Source organism: Hirundo rustica, chromosome 10 (genome assembly GCF_015227805.2).
Source record: "Hirundo rustica isolate bHirRus1 chromosome 10, bHirRus1.pri.v3, whole genome shotgun sequence".
NCBI lineage: Eukaryota > Metazoa > Chordata > Aves > Passeriformes > Hirundinidae > Hirundo > Hirundo rustica.
In genome coordinates, this window is record NC_053459.1 from 20,462,397 (window position 1) to 20,486,114 (window position 23,718).

General features: G+C 38.5%; 1 protein-coding gene across 6 annotated transcripts in view; it reads right to left on the reverse strand.

The window, feature by feature from the left end:
• The window catches only part of NAALADL2 (N-acetylated alpha-linked acidic dipeptidase like 2), a 430,994-nt gene that overhangs the window by 378,714 nt on the left and 28,562 nt on the right, over nucleotides 1–23,718 (reverse strand). For 2 of the 6 annotated variants that reach the window (XM_040074854.2, XM_040074858.2), the window contains one exon: nucleotides 12,720–12,778. The exons of 2 other annotated variants lie outside the window; for them this stretch is intronic. The gene's annotated coding sequence lies outside the window, so the exon portion shown is untranslated. Of the gene's footprint in view, nucleotides 1–12,719; nucleotides 12,779–21,277; nucleotides 21,449–23,718 lie in introns of all 6 variants that reach the window. 2 more of the 6 variants (XM_040074857.2, XM_058422010.1) reach the window with 2 other exon arrangements.

A 23,718-nucleotide genomic window follows, 5' to 3' on the forward strand; every position in this document is an offset into this window, starting at 1 on the left:
AGAAAAGAGAAGAAGCAATGTCCTGCCAGACACGCAGTATCTTTCTCCTGCATCAACAAAAGGGAATAGGGAAACATCCAAGAAAGTAAGACAAATATTCCCCATATTAAAGAATATCCATTTGATTTAAAGGCATTTGCATTTACACTTACTTGAAATTATTTCTTCCCGATCAAGACAACTAAGACACTGACAATTTTCTTGATTGCAGCATTTTTTTGTGTAACTCTAATATTGCTAAGGATCTAATTAAGTTTTCCTTAGTTAAGTCTGGTTCCCACATAGGTTCTGAATTTACAGGTATTTGAAACTTTGGAAATAGGTAGCAAATATAAAGAAAGGTTCAAATATTTAGTAAATCCTCTCAATTTCAAAAGACAATTATTACTTTGTGTCAGTTCTGAGGCAAAAAAAATAGCCCCAAATTTTCTTCCATGAAAAAGGAAACTTAATGAGACACAGCTGTCAAAGAAATTCTGGAAACTGGCTAAAATATCCACAAAGAAATAATGTGCAGCAAGAGCAACAAGTGTTGAATACCACTCAATGCCAACTATTTACTGGGAGATTATCCTCAGGAGTTCTGCTGCAGCTCAGGGATCAATGATTTTGTACTTAAGCTTGTCAAGTCATAACATTGCATCCCCTGCATCACTTCTGAGTGATAACAAACAAGATGCAATTTCAAGAGTCTTGTCAAGAGTCTTCATGAAGGGGGGGCTGTGAAGTACTTTTATCAGAGACCAGCTACAGTACATACTGAAATACTTAAAAAAAAACAAAAAAAAAACACTGATACATTTGTAAAATTCCAACTGCAGAGACTGGGGTTTGTCTGAAGTTACCATATCAGTTTCATGTTCTGAAATAAAACTTCAGACACTGGACTTAGGTCACACAAGCACACAGCTGGGACACCAAAGGGGCTTGAAGATAAACCAGTTTTTGGAACCAAGGTGACACTGCCCTCATATAGTGAGGATTACTTACAGGCTTGTATTCATTAACTTCCAGCACAGTAGCTTTGGACAATTCCCTGTTTCATGGCTCTCAGGGAGAGCCACAACTCCCTGTAAATTCTCATCTTCCTCCTCGTGGTCAGATGATCTAACCAAGCATGCAAGCAAGAAGACAAGACGATACTTAAATCATATTGCCAAAAGTATTTCTCAGATCAGAAAACCTAAGTTAACATTCAAAGGAAGTCCTTAGCAAACAGGCAAAAGATTTGACCTGAAAATATGTCCTTTATTTTGCTGCTGTTAGCCTGATGTCTCCTCTTTTTCAACTATGTTACAGGCATCAATACATTTCTATACATTCTTTACATGAATTCTTGGGTTAAGTCATACTTTACTCCTCCTCAAAAAAGATCAATAGTTCTGATTATTTTTTTTAATAAAGGTAATTATACACTGCAGAGACATTATATTGAGGAAATCAGATGGCTCCAAAGACTTCAAAAGCAAATTTCAAGCCATAAAGCTTTTATTACTGTAAAGTATTTAACTGTAATTTGCTTTTACCTTATCCCTTACTTCATTACTGCAATTATTTTAGATTATCAAATTTAAGAGGAAAAAAAAAAGCAGTACAGTAAAACTGGAATCGAAAGGCAGCAAAATATTTTCGGTGATTTAAACTCTGCTTTTGAAATTTGTATTCACATATGAGCTGGTAACCCAGGAGTGAACAGGAAAACTGCAGATTAAGAATATTTTTCTCGGTGAAGCACTTTTTCAAGGAAAAATAGAGATCTTCCGAGATAGCTATTCACTGCTTAACTTTTTTAATTCCTTACTCCTGTAGAGAGCTATAAAGAGGCATGGTGTGTTTAACTGATTAGACAAAGATACCTGCTTACTCAGCCTAAAGAGAGTTTAAAACTTTCGCTAAATCCAGCTCTTAGAACTCAGATAAGAAATACTGAACATGTTATGGTTTGAGAATAAACCCATACATGGACACTACTCATTTTAAACTACTGAAGAGAGTATTAATTGGTGTTGGATTCGCAATACAGGTGTGCTGCTGGAACACAAACAAGCACAGATCACGCAGAATGAAGGACAGGCAGTGATTTTGAACTGTTAATTAGAGACAAAAGGGATATGAGAGCAGAGTGGACAAAAATGAATGTGCTGATTTTGAGAAAAGGAGAAAGCTGCTAGAGCAAAGCATCCAGAGTAACAACTCCCAGTAAAGCCAGAAAGATGCAGTTGGCAGGATCAAGTGTGTTCATCTCCCTTGCCCACAGAAAACCCTGGGTTGGGCACTGGCCATCAGGGAATCTTTCTGCAGCACAGTCTCACCGTGTTCATCACACACCAGCTGCATCCCCATCTGGGAGAAATATCCCAGAGCTCTGTCACTGGAAAGCAGCACCAAAATAAAGCAACAGCTTCATTCAAATAAACTGTGTAACTCCCATTACATTAGAACCATAAATTAACACACAGAGCAGTAATATCAGCACATTTGCTATCTGGAGTTTTGTGGAAGATGAAAACTGACACCTTAATGGGAAAGCTTAAGATGCAAGAAATACTATTTAGTAACAGTGTGCTTCTACAGTTCACCTCTATTAAACTTCAAAGCCACCAGAGCTTTGACCCAAAATATCACTTTTTCTACTTGTGTTTTCCATGTATCTTCTACTGCGATGATATTTTCAAGCTTCAGTAAAACCATAAAACAAAAAAACAAACAAAAAAATATCAAGCCAAACAAAACTTAGAAATAAATCAAAAGTTAACCTGATTCTAATGCAGCTTACCACGAACTGTAACATCAATTAAACCCCACTAATATTAATGAACTACAACAGAAAAAGCAAGAAAAAGAAACTTCTGGCTGTATCCTCTGTGCAAGAGGGAAGTTCAGATTGAATTGTGCAGCACAGCACACTAATACAACACTGCATCAACAAATGGGGTTGTTTTGAAATAAAATCCTTACAATCAAACACACATTGAACTTTACTGATCCTAATATTTCAAGACATAGGAATAATGAATTTTGTTACATTATCAAATGAGGCTTATACACTGTTACTTCAAATAAAGTCAGTATTTTAGAATTCAGAACGTAATTTCCAAACACATCTAATTTTATCTCTTATAACTAAAGGGTCATAGAAGAGTAGTTACTAAGCACACTAATGACATTGATGACATTTTAATACAGTCACGATAATTACGGGAATCTTACATGCAAAAACAATGGACTAAAAAGCTTCATTGTTTCAGCGTTTAATACAGAGATCAGATTATTTCTTTCCTAAATTAATCATCCCAGACTCACCTGTAAGGAAAAGAAACTTTTTCTGCCTACAGGAACATGAAAAATACTCCTGTGTATACATGTATGCCCTCCTCAATAAAGTAATCCATATTTATAGGAGCTGTTAATGATTTCTTCTTCACTCACGCATCAGTTTTCCTTACAGAGCAGCAAGAGAGTTAACTTCATTCCACTAGTTTTTCATCAGAGGAAGAATGAAAGGGCACCATATGAAATCTGATCTACATTTCCCATCTTTCTTGTGAGGGCTAAACCTACATTTTGGGAGGTGCAATACAGCAGCTGCAGATTTAGGCTGCACTTGGGAGTCACCAGGTGACCGTGCCTACCTGGACTGCTGAATCAATCACACAGCACTCTGTCCCCACTAATGGTGCCACTGAGCCTGGTCTACTTCCTCCTGAACACCAGACACAAGGAGAAACCAACAGCTTTAGGAGTACACTGATACCCACTGTCCTCTGTATTTTACTCAGATATTAAAACTGCTTCATTACTGGTGATTTGTGTGTTTGTGTTTTTGTTTCTCTCTAAACAAACATTATTAACAGATCGTTGTCACCAGCACACGCACATTAAATAATTATGAACTCCTATTTTCAAGAAGGTAACAGCGCTGTTAAGACAGCTTTGTAACACTAGTTCTAAGTTCTTGAGCCAAGCCTAATAATGCACTATTTTCAAAAGGCATATCTGATAATATTTAACAGAGTAAAACAATCTGGCAACATCCCCTTCTTGCACACACACGTACAGACTGACAGAGCACATCCCTCACCAGCCTGGGCCCCTGAACCGCAGAGACATTTCAAGCCAAGTTGTAGATACATCTTTTCTGACAAGCCAGAATTGTTTGTAGTAGGATCCCTGCTGCAGGTACGTGCACACAAAACAATGTGACCAGAATGTCAATGGGAGATGTATTGTAACCCCCTTCACACCAGACCGTTTCTCCTCCAAGGAAAATATCACCAAGATTAGAAGGTACAAGAAAATGGCTCAACACTTAAAAAAAAGACAAAAAGTATTCATTCTAATAAATCCTTAAAAAGAATAAAAATTACAAAACACAACCGGTTTTCTGAAGGGATTTCATGTTCAGCTCGAACTGTAGGCTCCAAGACTTCATGAGCCCTTATGTAAACGCAGATTTATTCTTGCAAGTTACAGTTCTCATCATTGTCCAGCCTGTGAGACACAAATAACGGGATTCCATATTTTCAAGTGTGTGAATGAAGAACAATGGAGACTAACTTGATCGGATTTCTCAAAAAAAAATCTTTGCCAGACTGGAAAGCATCGATTTGCTCACATTTTTTTCACTATGAACCCTGTACCAAAGCTCCTCCTCAAAACAACAAACAAAAGAACTGCTACTTCTCAATCAGAATTTCAGAAGTAAAAAGAGAAGCTCTGCAAAACCATTACTGCTGATCCCGTATGGAAGGCATTGACAAATTCTGAGATAAGACTATAATAAAACAAACATTGCATGGATTAACAAGCATTCCAGATTATTTTAAAAAAAAAGAAATTAAACACTCAAGAATTACTTCCTTTGCTTCAAATCCTAGACCACCACTGCTATGACTCCATCAGGTACATTCATGTGGGTAAGGACAGAAAACCTCACACCACAAGTGGCTTCAATGGCTTAGTAAACCCCAACCTGCCATTAAATGAAGACCAAGAACGCAGCACCATCTGACTGCTGTTTTAGCTCAGTGGTCATTTTGAACTTAGCATGTCAAACTCTAACACAGGCAGCCCAGAAAAGGTTCACAGGGCCTTTCCCACAGCAGGTAAAAAGAACTCGTTTCCATTCCACAGTGTTTACAGCATAAATTGATCTCCACGCCACAAGACACTGAAGATGATGCATCAAGGACAAATGTAAACCAAGCAACTTTAAAGTGTTTTATGTTGTTACCTATTTTTCCGGTTAATACGAGATCTTTACATTGGTACATTACTGTGTCTCAGGCCACTGGAGCTATACTGCAGTTTCTTTACTGGATTGCATTATATTTCTTCACACTTCCTATCTACTTTCAAATTTAAGCAAACCCCAGGGAACGCAGCCATTCCGTATTTTTGTTGATAGTTTTGCTGCTCTACCCCCATCTCTCTCAAGAGAGCTTGTTAGGTGTAATACCTCTAAGAAAAAGGTTTAAGCAACAGTTTGTTCCCAATCCTGAGAAAAGTAAAAATAATTTTAATTATGTTCTCATTTCCATGCCAGGCCATCTTCTTTACTATGACATCCAACTCTGTTCTGCACTGCAACAAATTTTGAGAAACAAATGAAAAAACATCCCTGCCTCCTGAAGCTTGGAAGGCAGTTTTATTTATCCAACAGTAGGTATCTGAAATGCCTATCATAAAAATACTATAAAAGCAGTTGAAGAGGTATTTCTTGGAGCAAAGAAAGGCGAGAGAAAAATCTGCAGTATAGCTTGAAGACAAGTCTTCACAGCTGCATTTGTCAAGCTTCAGCTGATTCTGAATACATCCATCCAGTATAGAGAAAACCAAATGAAAAACAACAGATAAAAGAAAGATGTCAGGCTGCTTCTGTTGGGTTGAAGGAACTAATATCACTATAAAAGCTATCCAACAAGGTGCTCTCGCTTCTTATTGCAAATGTATTCCTACAAATACTGCAGAACCACCAAACTAGTCAAAACTAAAATGCAAAGTGCCACATCTCCCGTCAGCTGCCATCTCTCTTCAGTTCTGCCCCAGCCTTTGTTTTACTTCTACTCATGTTCCAGTACGTACCTGTGAGACAGATTTTTCTGTGTTTTAAGAGGAAAACAACTAATGGATAAATGACAATGTGAGCAAAGACATAGAAAATTAAAACAATTTAGGAAGTCTGAAGAGGAATGGAAGGTGTTTACTGCTTTCACTGTAAAGGGAGAAAAAAAATACACAACATTTTGGGGTTTTGACACATTTCTAAATGAGGGAATGTGGAGAAGTGTCAACTTATGCTTTAAAGGAAAAGTTTTACAGTGATTCACCAACAAAATTGTCTTTCACATGAGGCAAATTGCGCTCATGAATTATATTTCCAAAACACAGTCTATCATTTTCTGAATGACAGCCACCATATAGCTGTTGACTAAAATGGTGATAGTTCTACCTAGGATAAAGAATAGTTATCCAAAGAAGTCATATTTTGTAAAAACAGCAGCTAATACACAGCTTGTAATAAATATTACTTGGTGAACTCACAACAAATTCAAAAAGTCTGCAGTGACAAAGTCAGTGACTCCCAGGGCAGTGTTTTAGGACATCAAGCATAGCTGATTTTAACAAAGAACACAGGTGGACTTGGAGGAGCCAAGGTGAAAACAGCAGGAATACACAACCTTCAGAGAGAGGCTTCCCAAAAAGCTGGACTTGCCTACCTTCAACCCCTCAGTCCTGTCTCTCAACAATGCCCTGAAAAAGGAGGCTTGCCAGTTCCATTTTCTGCAAGCCACACTATTGGATAGTCAGCTTGCTGAAGGTGAAACCTCTGTTCCTTTAATTACAGTATTATTTATTTCCTGTGCAGGTGTTTTGTTTGGGCAGGGGAGCTGGGATGATTTTTTTAATCCGAAATTGTTCCATTTCTTGGTTCTAGCTTTAGCTTTTTGTGAGAATAAAACTATTGCAAAACATTTATCTCTGTGGAAATGAGCTCTCTTCCCTAACCACACTGAGATGCCTTGGAGCACCAGAAGTGTTCATCCGAGGATGGTGAAACATTTTGCTTTGAGCAGTTCTGTATCCATGCATATAAACTGAATCTCCAGCAGGTGAGATTCATAATGTAGCTGAAATCCATCAGAGCCTTGTCATCCACATCACCGGGATAGGTATGGTTTATTCATAAGGGGAGAGCCACATTCTTTCTAAGAAAATATATTAAAAAAAAAAAAACCCTTACAATTGACAATATGTTACATAAAGGAGTCTCTTAAGTAAACAGCTGGAACAGCTCGATTTCCTGATCACTGATCAGTATTGCTGATCACATTTAAATGTCACTCCAGCCTAGCATTTGTGCTTGATCCTGCTTCCATTAAAACAAATGTCAGAACTCCCAAGAAGATTATCTCCTTCATAGGCCTTAAGGCTATATGAAACACTCTTTTTGAACTCAGATGTGCTAGAATTAGAACAGCATAGTCCTAAAGAATTACTAAGTATACTGAGAATACCACAAGGATGCAAAATATGGCACCTCTTGCCCTGAACTACAGCAGGGTGTGAAGCCTTTCAGCTTCCGTCTATTCTTTCATTTTTCAAGAGTCACGTGAGAAATAATGATCTATACCTTCACTGGAAATTTGGTTTTGCACACTGGATATTTAGCAACCAAGAAATAGTGATTATGCTCCCCTGCTTGAAACTAAAGGCTCCCTTCATGCGTCATACAAGAGAGTCACTAGTTCTAATTTGCACATATGGAACCGCTCATGCCTGCCTTTGTTCTAAGGCATGCAGCCTCTGCAAAATCACAGAACTATTGACCTGAGTGAAGTAGACAAGGCAGGCCCTAAATTCAATGCTTCCTTAATTAGGCTTCTGAATTTTTGTTGCACATTCCCAAAGCTTCTGCCGTAACAAACTAGACCTCAATGTCTCCTTTCTTCAAGAAAAGGGCTTTATTTTGGGGCAGCAAGGGCCACTTCCAGCACTGCACCTGAAAACATAAGTACAGGAAGGATTAATGCTGAGTACAAACTGAAACACAGCGGAAACACACAGGTCTGGTGGGCTGGAAAGAAACTCTCAATTGCAACACGCATCACAGCACAACCAAAACAGATGTTCTACAGCAGCATAATAAAAAGATGGTTAAAAAAATGTCCTTGTGGGTTTTGGAATTCTTGCTGTAATCAGGGCAGCATGTCAGCTTAGAAGGGTTGCACAGAGAATCTCTTCTGATCAAACCCACGGAGTATTTCCAGTCCTGCCCCATCTGAGCAGTGCATGGCCAGCGTCCCTCCCCTTCCAGCCAACACAAGCCTCTGTTACAAACTCACACTTAGAGCACTGGTCAGTTAACAAATAAAAATAAAAACCCAAGAAAAAGCCCAATCAAGGCTAATTTGTAACACTGTCTCATTATACAAACCCAGCTCTCCACCCACTGCTGGGAAAAAGAAAACTGCTCAAAATTCTCATCCTTGAAATTTACAGTATGCAGTTGTCGCCGGATTAGTTTACACCAGCTGCAAAAACTCATCATCTGTAACAAGAGATTCTTCTTGTGTTGGCACAGACCTTCTAATGGTCTTCAGTCCTCACAGAAGACAAATATTTCACATGCAATTTTCTTTAAGGCAAAGTACACAGCATTCCATGTCAATTTTTAATTTTAAGATAAATACTTTCACTTCCAGTTTGCTGGAAGCAAAAATCACCAGAAGTATGAGCCTTTTATGAGTTTTGTAAAATAAACATGCTACTCTAGAAAAGCTGTTCTTTGTTTTACAAATGATTCTATAGTTCAGTGGTATTTCCATGGCCAGTCATGCACTACTGCAATCAGAAAAGATGAATTCATCCCTCTAAGGAATTAATGCAATACTGAAGGATCATGTTATGGTCTTCTAATTACTTTATGGCACCCTACAGAGAGAATCAACTTTGAACAGCAACACATTTCTCTCGATGAAAACATTGCTCATGTTTTCATGTATCATTTCAGTACGGCATGTCAGGCTGTCACAATCTACCTCCTGCATGCCAGTCGAGCTTTTACAAATGTTAAAAATCGTAATTATTATACTTAATTCAAGAACATTAAGCCAAAGTCTTTCCCAAAACAGTGGAAAATAAGGGAATACCCCCAACAACAGATGGTGGGGGATGGATGGTGTATTTGTTCCCTTTATAAGAACACATCGTGCAAAACCATCGCTCTACTGGAGACCACTGGTACTGCTGACAGGTTTGCATAACCTGTTTCTAGAGCTACAGAAGACACAGAGGAATTGTAATCAGCACCCATAAATTATAACTGCAATTCTGAAAACTGCCCAAGGACATACTTATCAAATGGAGCCAATACAATTAACACAATGGCAATTCATTGATTTTCCTTACAGTAATTCCAATCTATACACAGGCACATCATGAACTTGGAAACCAATTCTGAATAGAATTTCAAACACTTTTGTTCTAGGAAATGTTAAAAAAAAACCAAACAAACAAACAAAAAAAAAAAAAAAAAAAAAAAAAAAAAAAAAAAAAAAAAAAAAACCACACCAACCCTAGCTGTAATTATCATTATTTGTTGCTTAAGCTAATACTACAATTTCATAGTGAAAGCTCAAAATGCTGAGCTGGCAGCAATCAAACCATTTCACCACTAAGCTGCTCCATGGCTTTGTTCCTGTATGGTCTCAGCGGTTTTCCGATGGCTAATCTCAGACCATCGTTAACATGTTACAGCTAGAGGCCATCGTGAGAGAATGATCAATTAAGCACACGATTAGCAATTTTCTTTGCTCTGTCCAACCCCCTTAAATTAAGTGATTCAGGCTTGACCATTGTGTCTCAATGAAAACGAGTAAAACACATTTAACCTCATTACTCCTGTTTGAATAGCAAATTACCGAAAACCAACTCATTCAGCCACGGCAATGAGGAGCAAATTGTTTGTTAGTATTGTCTTCTCCACATGTCCTTTCCCCTGCGAGTTCTATTACATCACTTGCAATTTACAAAGCAACAACACAAAACACTTCAGAGGACACCTGATGGATAATAAGGGTTTTGTAACATCGAAAAGGGGGCAGCTGAAATTAAATTCTAATAGATTTAACATTTTCACTTGCAGTCTAAGAAACGAAACTGGTGCAGAAAGATACAGCTCTCAGTGCACTTCCCTATTCCCCTCCTCCTGGCTGAATAAAAAATAAGCTTACAGGAAACCTGTACTAGCAGAACAGGACTGCTATTGGTTCACTTCCAGGAAGGGTTCTCATTGGAACAAATGCTCTGTGTATCCCTTTGGCTCTTCCTAGGCTCATTCCCAACCTGCAAGTTCCTTAGTGAACTGAACAGACACATTTCTCTCTTTTTTTTTTTTTCTTTTTTTTTTTTTTTTTGCTGAGTGGAGATTTTAGACCATCTCCCACTAAAGTTATTTTCTAGCTCATGGCAATGTTGCCAGCCATGACACTTCATCCACTCATCCACTGCTTGTAGGGACACTCAGCACTCAAGAGCAATCTCATGATTCAGATTATTATATGGAATTAATTCCCATATATGCCAACAGCTGGGGCATCTGCACAATCATGGATCAGAGTATGCTCAGCTCTTAGAAGCTGGGACACATCAACATCAGTAACATGATCAAACATGGCTGAGTGAAAATTCAGTGAGTGAAAGTCTACGCTTCTGCAAATCTGCCAAGTCATATTGAAACATTTTTGTTCCAAGGCGTTTCGGGAGAGTTCTGGATCGGCCTCTGCAGCACTGCTTTACTCCTAAATGCATGCCTCATTTAGATGTGAAATGCTACAGATTTCCACTTAGATTTACCTCAAAACAATTTACCAAGTCAAATGGGAAGGCGGAGTTTGGGGAATGAATAAAGCTGATAATGATGAGTTCTTTATTTTCCTCCTAGTTTTCCTTCCTTCTATCTCTATTTACAGTAATATTAACTAATTACACAAATGTAACAGCCTTGAACTGTCGGATTCACTCCTTGAGACTGTGTCATCTTCCACACTGCCAGAACTCATTTTCTGTCCTTACAGTTTCATATCCTAGGGTTGTTTGGTTTTTTTTATTCTTCTAATACAAATAGAAGAACAGCAAGATTGGGCAGCCCACTGCTGAAAATACGGTTTTAGAAACTTTAGAGCTTTGTCACAGACTTTGTACTACCATGTAAACAAAACTGTCCAAAGTACAAATTAAGGGTGTTCTTTGGAAGTTCTAGTTAACAAGTTTTGATTTCTAGTTAAAAGAAGAAAAATTAAAAGTCTGAACTTTCAGGAAATTCAACAGTTACTTCAAATATTAATTTAAAATTTTCTTTCAGAACAAACTCAACGCATTCCATTCTAATTAAGCAAAATGTATACCAGAACAGCCAGGTATGAAATATAATGCATTCAAAATGCTTAAACAGGCTGACGAATATGTATACACCAATGCAAGTAGATTTCTGCAGTGCTAAAGTAGAGCTCATCAAGCTACATCAAAATCCCAGGTGAAAGAGGAAAAGAAGCCAAACCTGCGTGCAGGGCAGGTGACACCATAAATTGTTCTTGTTTTCCTTACAGAATCAAATTCTTCCCCATCTTCCTAGGAGTTTCCAGAGTACAAAAGTGACAGCAAAGTAATTTTCTTCAGTTCTCTTGTTTTTAAAAAGCTGCTAAGAGCAATAGTGATAAAACGCAGCAAGTTTTTTTTCATATGCTATGAAAAATCATTGAAAGAGGGATTTTTAGCTGTTTCTCAGATTGCAAAATATGCGTGAACTGCTGCTGAAGAAACCTTTTAGAAATACAAAACCATCACAAACCAATTCTTTCTGTACGGTCTGCTTTTTTGTTCAACGTAGTGGAAAGCAGTAATCTCTTGTCCTATTACTATGTGCAGGTTACAATTCCTAGACATCACAGAAAATGCAGAAAGGACAAAAATTTCTCTTAAATGTAGGTCTGTCTTCAGAAATCTTCAACTCCTATTTAAAGGATCACAGGTATTTTCCGGATGTTAATGAAGTTTCTTTCACAGCAATATTAGTAAAACATCGTATTTTTGATTGCAGTCTCAAAAACTGAAGCTCAAGGGAAAAATAACTAAACCAGTTTTGTTAGATGAAGTTTAGATACTTTATACCTAAACCATCTCAACTATTTCTTATAACAACATTTCAACAGATACCCAATCTTATGCTAACACTTTTGCATTAAAAAGGGATAGACTGATATTGCACATCAAGTACACTTATCCAGCCAGCAAATACGTAAGAAAGGCAACTTTGTGTTCTCCTCACAAGCAGGAGAATGCACTATAACCATCGAACATAGAGTGAATGAGTGAGAAATTATAAATATGGAAGAAAAGTACACTATCAACCTTAGAAGTACATATTCTTTAGAAACAAATAAAGTCATTATTCATATTTTATGTGGCTACTACCATGGCACACAACACTTTGCAAAGTAATTACCATAATGTGCAAATACTTCTATAGGAGAAACTACAAAATAAATCTGGTTTTTAGTGGTGTTTTCAAGCGTGGATTATATTATGCAGCTTCTACACACACTCATAAAGTAATTGGTAAGAACTTCTAATATTTCATCCTTCACAGGCACTGAAAAGTCAATGTTATTTAACTGTTGCACAAATGTTAATAAAAAGTCATAGTTCCAGGAGCTTACCCCGGGTCAACAGAAGGAATCCAAGAACCAAAGTTATTTCCAAAGTCCAGACAAGAGATCTGAGAGAGAGAATAACAAAGGGTTTGTGACAAAGCTGACACGGAGTCCTCTGAAAGGTGCAAAATCAATTGTGACATTTTTCATTTATTTGTAAATGCCTCTTTGGCAGTATGCTCACTCCAAACGACAGCTGACTCTTATAGAATAGGGGAGGTGATGGTAAAATAGAGGAATCCTGACAGTTGCTTTAATGAGATTCTGAATTAGGATCACTCCACCACTTTCCCTCAACAAGGAGTGTGCCCTTCACTTTCAATCTTATATCCTCCAATTTGGAAAGCATTAATCCTATGAAAAACTCAACTCGGCCTCCTCTAATCACCATCATAGCTCTTCTTTCCACCTCCTTCACCATCTCACTGACATTTATGTACGGAGTCCACTCACAATTTAAAATACGTATAAGTAGCATACAGCCAATTAAACTTCAAACTGATGGCGTTACTTTAATCAAAGTCTAGTTGCAGTGTGTGTGGTGAGGACAAGAATCTTGGAACAAACCTCAGTTGATATTAGGATTTCAAACTCACAGAGCTTTCCTTCCAGCTCTAGGAATTATGCTGCTGGAAGTGTCCAATGCAGGAACCTCTGATGCTCACATTTTCTTTGTAACAAAAATAAATAGGGAAATCTGTAACATGACAGGGAACTCGCCTTGCAAATTTTGAGAGAATAATCATTCTGGGAACAGAAGCACACAAGGAATTTTAATAAGGGCAACAACAGGCAAGATGATACCACCTATTTCAGGAAAAGGCCACTGGCTTGAGGATCCAGTGCTTGAGTGAACTTATTCTGACATAACTCTTATCTGACACATTCCATCCTTATGTTTTCAAACAATAACACATTTTTTGTTGTTCAAACTCATTTTCTAGTGCTAGATCACCTATCTTTCAATGAAACTAGATGACAGCACTGAATATATCAAGGTAGCCTCAGGCTGCTCTGAAATTAGTATTTTATCCTCTGTTAATATCAGTAAATCATTTGTATTACAATGATAAGGTTATGTACGAAAAACATAAACACACACAAAAAACCCATACAGGCATTGCTACAAGAAGCCTGAATCCCAACTCTTCTGCCTGCTCTAGCATATTCTGAAAGATGAAGCTGGTGAAGGCACAAGAGAACAAGTCTTTTGAAGAGCAGCTGAGGATGCTCAGCCAGGAGAAAAAGAACCTCAGCACTCTCTACAACCAGCTGAAAGGAAGCTGGGCCAGGTGGGGTTGGTCTCCCAACCAACAAGCAAAAGGACAAGAGGAAACTGCCACAAGCTCTGCCAGGACAAGCTTTAGACTGGCTATTAGGATAAAATTCTTCATGGAAAAGTGTGTCACACCTTGGCATGGGTGCCCAGGGAAATGACAGAATCTCCAAGGCCAGAGGTATTTACAGGACATGGCACTGGAGGACATGGGCTGGTGGAGGGCTGGGAAGTGCTGGGTTAGTGGTTGGACTCAGTCTGATTCTAGGCCAACAGGTTTGATTTCTCAGCCTTCAGAGAACCAGCAGAGTAACCCACGGCTCAGCAAAACTTCCATTTTTCATTTGATTAATTTGTTAAAAAAAAAAAAAAAAAAACACACTCAAAACTTTTTGAGAGTATTGTGGAGGTTTCCAGAAGAAACCTTTTTGGCATTTTCAATTTGAAGATGCAGACTAAAGGTGTAACTTTGAAACCTTTTTACAGAATCTTTCCTGGTGTATAAGATCATTATGAGTCTCAATTGATGGAATCAAAGACTGTGATTCACTTTCAGTATCAAGTATTCTTCTTTCCTCTGAGATACACTCTTTGCTGAAACTCTTTTAAATTAGCGTAACAAAGCCCAGCACAACATTAAATCACCTCCCAAGCACATCAATCTCAGTTAACAAAGAAGAAAAAATAGTGTACACTTCAAAACAAGTCCTCTGGAAGTTTCTTCTGATTGATATCAGATCTCTTAAGTTAAATAACCCCTCATATTTCATTCCTAGAAATAAACAGTTACTCCTAGTAACCTTTCCCACTTGGATGGAAAGCACGAAAGGCCAGATTCTGGCCTCTGTTCTGGTAAGGGAGTACCAATGAAAAATAATGAAGTCAGCACGCATTTGGAAAAAAAAATTACTTTTTAGCTCCAAGGAAGGTTGCTTTATAATTCAGACAGGTGATCTGGAGGCACAGCAGAGCAATAATGACTAACATCACATACTAGAGGGAGTATAAATTTTAATGATATCACTCATAAAACCCACATTTTAAAGGTTACAAAACAGAAACAAGCTTACAAAGAAAACACATAAATCATTCAAGGTGTCAGGTTCCTATTCCTTAGCTATTTTAAGAACTAACAGCCTGTCCATCACTAAATAAACTGGAATACGCTGTACTCATTTATGCAGGACTGGAAAGGGAATATACACTAGAGTTCAGCAACCATTCACCTCTACAGACTCTATTCTTAACAACACAATAGCAACAGCTATTTGTAACTTCACTGATTTATTCATTACTCGACAAAATTAAACAAAAACACTAGACTAAATTCACTTACATCTAGACAAGATCACTACAACACATAATTAGCACCATAATTACATGGACACCTAATCTAGGGACACTAATGCACTTCACTGTTCATACACACTTCATTTTAGGCCTTAAATATGGGGCATTAACAGAGGATTAATGGGGCATTCCCATCAACATACCAGACCACTTTCATCCCATGCAGATGAAAGAGAAACAGACGCCTTTATTATCATTTTTAATTACTGTAATTGGTCTGCAATTGCAACTGCATCTATTGTTGTCCCTACAGATACACACTATGAACACAGAACAATTCAAATGGCTGGTTGGGAAATGGTCACTTAGGGCCAATAAACCACTGTGAACAGTGAACTTTGACAGACCCATCATTCAAATCCACAAATCACTTTTTGAGCTGGGTTTTACAAAAATGAGATGTCGTTTGGCTGAGTGGTCATTTCTCTTAGTCACAGAAGCTGGCACCTCCATTTCACTGACAGTAACCTCCACCTCCACAACACAAACTCCCTACTCCAGAGGCTCCCTTCTGGGAGCAGCACCCAAGAGCCAGGCTCACCACAAAAAGCTTCCACTTCATAAGGCTTTCTGCATTCCATCTCAGAGACCAGGCCTTCAGGATTTGGTTTTCAGACCTCACTCTGTTTTTTTCTTAATATCATTTTATATTTGAGCTGTTAAACGGATAACCGAAAATTGATTTATTCATTGTTTTCAGAAGTAGACACACATTGAAAGACACCTGAACAAGGTCGTTTTGCCTTGCTGCAAAGTCCAACAAGATTATCAGTAAAAACCTTATCCAAAATCCTCCCACATCAAACAGAATACTTCTGCTGGCTGGGTTTAATACTCAATGCAGGTTTGGGATCTAGTGTCAATCCAAATCGGAGTGCAGCAATCAACCACTCAACTCCAGAACTCTCCCTGGCAACACTCACGGGATTTCAAACTGCAACCTCGCATTGGAAATCTCTGCATCCAATTACCACTTATCAGAGGCCACCAATCTCTTAAACTTTAATGGTTAAAGACAACTCAGTGTTTGGTTTACAAAGGCAATAAACACCTTAATGCTTTCAGTAAGCTGTTTGCCTTAAACTGTGTTTTTAGTTCTGGAATCTTTTTCCTGTAGCTCTGGAGGAACTTTATTTAAGTAAACCGCTAACCTATTATTTTTCCAGTCTTTGTTTTCTCTAGGAAATTATTTAAGAAGAAAACCCTCGAACAGTGATCTCAGCATTCATACAGCACTGAACTTCAGATACAGTAATTGCATCGCTGTGAGCTATGACGACTTTCCCATGGGGGAGAAATGACCTGGCAACTCAAGAATGACAAAGTCAAAAGTAAGGTAAGCTGGGGGAGGAAAAGGATTTCCCCCCAGGACAAGATAAATATAATTTCTCACAGCAGTGTATATGTCTCTTAAGCCTCAGGTGGTTTTAAGTTAATGAGATTAGTTCCAGCAGGCAGTGAAATCCCAGGATATAGGATTTATATTTCAGCAGTTTTCACTTCATCCAGCAAGCACGGTGGAGTCAATCTTTGTGTCATTTTGTTATTGTCCTGGTTTGGGTCTTGTTCTCAGGCTCAAGCCTGGCTAAAGCACCTCATAACTTTGACTTAAAAGCTTAAGCATCATGTAAAGAGTGTGTTTAAATGTTCAAAAGGGAGGAGAAAGGCACCAGGCTTAATCTGTAGAAAAGGATTTTTTTGTTTATCTTTTCAGATGTGCTTTTATTCAACGGAATTTGTTCTTGTACTTGTACTAAACCAAGGTCACAGGCATTTTTATCCTGAACACACAAAAAGCCCCCAGAATGCACTGCTCTAAGAAACACTGCCTTTAAAATATTTACACCCTAAAAAGATGGATGTTAACAGGTTTGGATGACTGGCCAGTTCAGTGTTCTACCTGCTCAATGATCTCCACCCAGCTTGGTAATAACCAACACGAGCTCCTACCCAGTGACCACTCAACTGGATGTACAAGCTACAGTTTCACTCCAGCCCCAGATCTGCTCACAGAAGAAAAAATCTTCATTCCTTTATACCATTACAAGAGCTGTAAAGCAGAAGACTTTTGGAAGATTAAAAGAATAAGGAAAGAAAATGAGGTCAGATGATAACACTGATTTCCACTAAGAATTCTTCCACAACCAGACCAATTTTGACTTACAATCACTGAATAAGAACAATTGATAATTTAGCTTTTTTTTTTTTACACTCTAGATATTATTTTTAGCTGTGAATTTAAGTTTAACCTTAACATCACCACTGTAAAGAAACTGCATAAAAATCTAGTGTTGCCAACATGCTTTAGGAAACTCTTCTCAATCCAACAGGAGAATGACCTTTACTCCTTCCATGAAAATGTGCAGACATCACATCAAGAAAATGCTCATATTAGTTCCAGGCTTCTTTCCAAGACAGTCTGATTAAACTTCATATCCAGAAAGCACACAGAGGAATTATTTTTATTGGGGTAATTTAACCTCAAAATACAATATGAACTCTATTAAAAAGACTTTCAAGAATGCCCAAGTCCATTACAGGGAAAGCTGGGTTGAGTTTAGTTTAAACTTATAAGCCTGACTTAACACACCCACACAGACAGTGTTTGAACTTTTTTGTCGGTTTTATTTATTTATTTCTACTCCTGAATCTGCCCTCCCATTCTGTGTCAAAGCACTACCACGTTATCAATACTCTTCATCCTGTCCAGAGATGTCCTTCCTTCTTTAGACTTTAGCTTTCCATAACCAGGTGTTTTCAGTTACATTCAAAAAGTTCAAGCATCTCTTTGCAAAAGAAAGTGAGTTCCAACATATCTCAGAGTGAGGAGTGGCCAAAAACCCCAAGTTAGGAGACTCATTTCCTTTTTCTCTGGAAGAACCTCAGCTGGTACAAACAGGTAACATGCAACTAAAGAGAGACAACATCAGCAAACGAATCTGAGTATAGAGTCCACAAACTGGCTTCTGGCCAGAAATTTCAAAATTCAATTCAAAACTCTGGAACCTGATATGTTGGATAAACACCTGAGCATCCAGTATCCATGACTAAGTGGACCGGCTGTAACGTGGAAAAATGCAGCTACATAGGGATGTGTTTATTTCACACACAAGTGAAATAAAAATGCATTTGCCTGTAAGACACCCAAATGTTTGCTTACCTGCAAAGTAAATATGCATTTGCTGTCCAGGTAAACCCAATGAGTCAATGAGTATTTCCACACGTGCGCAGATCAAAGCACGCGCTTTTCAATTAAACATAACACGCAAATATGAATTCCAACAATATGAAAATGAGCTACCAGGGTAATTACTCTGGAAGTACTGCAGTTATGAGTGTCATCAGAATGCATTATGCTCTGTGCTGGCAAAAGAATTATTTTATAATGGGTCAGAGAACTCCTTTCCACACACTTTAATAATCAGTGCACAAGCTTCAAAGGGGGTATCTATTTTAAATCTCTGCCATCATTTCACAGACGGTCTCTGAAAGAAACAGGCCCACCAGAAAAACACCTCCCAAAGTATGAAAACCAAGTGCATTACCTTAAAATGTTTTCAGAAGAAAACAAAATGCAGCGGTTTGCAAGTACTTACATTTCTTTTAAGGTCAAAAAGGTCAACTAAAATGAACAATTCTCATTTCTTCCACAATTACAAGTCAAACTCATGCATAAATACCTGCCACAGGAAAAAGGTCTTAAAAGAAGTGTTCATTAATAGATGTACAATAGTTTAGATGATTTTTGCAGGAAAAGTGCAGCTTTGTCTTCTACTTTAAATAGCTAATGCGTGTTCAAATGGCCTTAATCTACTCTGACCAGCTCTTTAAAAAGGAAAAGTCTAAATGCTTGCTTTAACCTTACCTTTCTCTTGGTCACTTTTGCTACGTGCAATTTCTTTGCTGAAAGAATCATTGCACAGAAGTTCCCTTAGAGAGCCTATTATCAGCATTTGGCTGGAAACAGCCCAGAAGCATTAAGCTTCCTGAAAAGCAAAAATGAAAGAGTCAAGCTCTAGCTTCTCACAAGAGCAAGGAAAAATGGCCTGATTTTGAGAACAGCTTGCTGCACCTCCCTTAGCAATTTTACAACTGCATGTCACAAGCTTTGGATGCTCTCTCCCCCATCCAGAGGGCCACACATCCCTAGAGCTGGTTGTATGCAAGTAAGAACAAAGTTGTGCCCTGACGTTTCATTGCCGTGGAGCAGATGCAGCACAGAGCACCTAAACCAACACTGCTGCTGCAAATAAAGGGACAACTCATCCAGTTCTGTCCCAGAAGGTGTGAAGAAAAACTCATGCCTAGCTGTGTGTATTTATCTTCTCTATTCTTTGTTTCTTCTTCTTACCTACTTGTTTCTCACTTAATGTCTGCAACATCAAAAGAAAGCTATTACCCTAGAAAATTAAAGGTTTTACAGAAGAAAGGGAGGAATTTAATCTCCCCTCTAAAAATGGTGGGAAGAGCATATATACTTACAGAGGCTACACACAGACACACTTTTGAGCAGAAACAAAGTAGTCTTAATATAAACGGGGAAATATCACAGAGTTCAGTGAGGAAATTCCACTTTGAACATAAGCATAATCCAGGAACTGCAACTCTGTCTGGCCTGGGATAGAGCACACACTGTCAGGGTCTGGCAAAACTGAGTGATCTGAGTGCTGCTGAGAGAATGGCAATACTAAAAGCTTCTCAATTTTGGTTGCATTGCAAACATACTAAAGCAAGGCTACTTTTGAAGAAGGGAAAAAAAAAAAAAGTCAAGGCAATAAGACATCAAGTTTGAAGTTATCTACTCCCTGAAATTTCTGCTCCTAAATCAAGGAGGTGCCTGAACATCTCAGGGAAGAATGAGCTTCCTTCTGCTGCAGGAGTGCAACCGATTAACCTAATGCATGGATGGAGCCTTGTTCAGGAGAGGAAAAAGATGCTGGCATCAGCCTGACGTGTAATGAAAGCAGACAGGCTACAAAGTTTAAGGAAGTATGAAAACTTTATGAGACAGTTCTGTGATTAAAAAGGAGATAATGAAATGGACAGAAGTTGTCAAAAAAATGTTTCATTTTGCTTTGCTTACTGAAATAAGTATTGATGGATACATTCCCAGCTTCATTGCAGTAAGCATTAGATTAGGGCTATTGAGCTAACTCACTGTGATGCATCGCATGACAGCAAGAAAAATTAAACAGTTCAAGCTGCGATCTTGTCAGCTCTCAGAAGGCTGGCAGGACTTGAGTGATCTAATAGGGAACTTCCACAGCGAGCTGGGAAATACAGCTGGGAATTCAGCTCCTGTTTCTGCTGAGCATATGTTCAGCAAACTTGGTTCTGGAGGCTGGGGCTTCACCCAGGCTTCTGACCATGGAGATCATTAACAAACACCAGTGGCACCTTTTGCATTTTAATCCTCTCTCAACACAGAACAGCTCCAGCTTACACAGCTCACACAGAAAGGAACAAAAAACCCAGTGCTTTTGGGGAGCCCTTGAGTGGACCTGCTCAAGTAATTTTATTATTTTAATGACAGGTAAGACCTTTTTTTGGTTAAAAATCAGGGCAGTTATGAAGAGAGTGGTCCATCAACCTTCCAGCAAGAAATGCCCTTCACTTTCCATGTCGGCCAGAAGTGCTGCAGCCTTTTCTGCACTGCAACCACCAAGTGGCTCATAAACAATTACCCACAGCAAGATTTCTGAACCACCAAAAATCTCCCCTAGAACTGCTGTGTACACTCAGCGTTATCAGGATGTTGCATATCCTTCATTAAAAGGACCACAGAACCACATGAAAACAACAGATGATTTCCCCTTTCCCTGCAAGCCTAGGGGAGGAGCTTCCACACACCAATGATACATTCCAGTTGTTGAAGAATGGTCTATTTTAAGTAAGTGACAGTGTGACAATGCTCTGCAAATGTTGTACCAAGGTTTACCTTGTCATATTAAGATGACTGTGCAGATTGTACCGGAGGAAATGAAATGCTGCTACAGTTCACTAATGGTTTTCACACCGTAGATTCCAGTAACGTGCCTTGGTCGTTTCACAGGACACAGCTTACGTTAAGTCTTGTGTACTTGCTTGCAATAGGTTCACAACCTTAAACCTCAAAAACAGGCAACATAATCCCTTTTAACACTGTTATGTAAAAAATACCACATGAACATTAGCAAGAGTCCTCCAGAACAAACTCGGGCAAGCTCTATTTTTTTCCTGTTTTCAATTCTTTGACCACCCTCATGCCACTGAGTTTTCATGAGGGACTTCATCACTGTCACAGAGTACAGTATAAATGTCCCATTTCATTACAGTGGAAAAAATTTCTGTGTCCAGCCTTAAGCAACCAAACAGGGAACATGACTTACTTTTGACATGAAGAGATTGATAATTGAGTTTTTAAACTGTACCTGGTGTTTCCCTGATCTTCACTTCCCACAAAAAAGGCTGAAAATCCCCATCTGCAAATTGCTAAAAATAATCAGTTGCAAGATGTGACCTTGGATAAAGCAATGTTAAATTGACCAGCAAATTTTTTGGAGGCATCACTGTTATTAACTTGCAATTTTTTTATTTCAGTCTGCCAGTGATGCTTGGCAGGTTATAATTTTTCATTTTCTCACTTGGCTGATGCTCACTCAAGTAGGGTTTATAGAGATAGTGGTGGAGAATTTTTGCAAAGATTTTTCCCTTTTCACTCAATCACGTCAGGATTCAAACACAAATTGTCTCTGTGAGGTGGGTTACCTCTGTAACAGGACTACAGACAAAGATCTGGTCAGTATTCCAACGGCAGTAACAGTTCTCCCCTCATTTGGAACTCGTGGGCTCTCTCCAGTCCATTAATGGAGAGCTGGACAACTGCTACCTGTTCAGTGCATTCCCATCAGGAATGATGCGGCCCAACTACACTTCTCTTTTAATAGTTAATACACAATAGAAGTTCATTTTCCCTTGAGGTCACTGCTCCTTCAATCTTATCTTTTTTAAAAAACACTGATCCCTTTCAACTAAGAGTATTCCCCACTCATGACTAAGTTTCTTTGCCTCCACATCACCTTCCCACTCTCTAATCATTTCCTTGCCACTGATTTAATGCATAAAAACTGTAATGCACAGCTCCTCCCAGTGATCATCCCAGAACAACACTTCCTATTTCTTAAGTGCTTGCTGAAGTTTTTTTTTTCCCCCCTTTTTCACTCCAAATATCATCTGTTTACGAGGAAAATGTCCAGAATACAAACATCTGACTGAACATAAACAGATCCAAAACTGTGCTATCAATTAAGTTGTTCTGCCTTTGGTGGTGAACCAAACGCATCCTCCTGCCAGAAGATCCATTTTGTGACAATTCTCTGACTAAAAATACCTGCTCCCCCCAGCAGCTCTGATCAAGGAGTTGTACGTGACATGCTGTGAATATTTGCAGCGCTTTCCTCATCATCATAAAAGTTTTTTCTATTACTACTCTCCTAGTCAGAGTTTGTGTGAGAAGGTAACAGTGAGGGGAAGTCAAAGAACAGATTAAAGCCTGCACACCAGAAGCTTCAGTCACCACACAAGGCACCACCATCCATCAGAAACCCCAGTTCAAACAAAGCTGGAGACACTATGAGGTTTTTACTACTGGATACAGCCCAAATGGTATTAAAACAGTCTGACAAAACATGCCATTGCCTTCCTAATTATCCATTTTTAGCCTTCCTACTCAAGCCATGCATATTCAGTACACAGAAGCAATCACTCACCTGAGTGCACAGATAAACAAGCTCACGTGTATTTATCTTGCCTTTCTCCTTTTTAACTGTATTTTCAAGTATTTATTATCTTAGCAACTGTGTGAAGAATGAAATACATGGCAAGATTGCCACTGAAAATAAGCTTCGTCATACAGTCAAGATTAAAATTTTGGCTGATAACTACAGTGACATAGGAAGGTTTCTAAAGTCATATGACTGCACAAAACTATTAACTCAGATTTAATTCACTGCATTTTATTGCATTTTCTGAAGCACCTTTAGAAACACAGCATAACATCACTCATTTTATTGGCAGGGAACTGAAAGCACAGGAGAGAAAAGCAGCATTGGCCAAGGCCACACAGGGGAAAAGTGTGGTTGTATTTTAATAGTGACCAAGTCCCACTTCTGCTCTGATATTCATATTCTAGACATTTTCCTTGTGAACAGAAATTTTTAAAGTAAGAATTAACAATAAAAACAAGAAAACAACCATTAAAAAACAAACCTCAAATACAATTCTTCAAGTGAGACAATTTCCCTTCAGTTCATGACTACATTTCCAGCAGCTACACAGTCCAGAGAACAACAGATAATGTTCAGGAGCTCCCCAAGAGCCTATTCCCAGCCTTGACAGAGC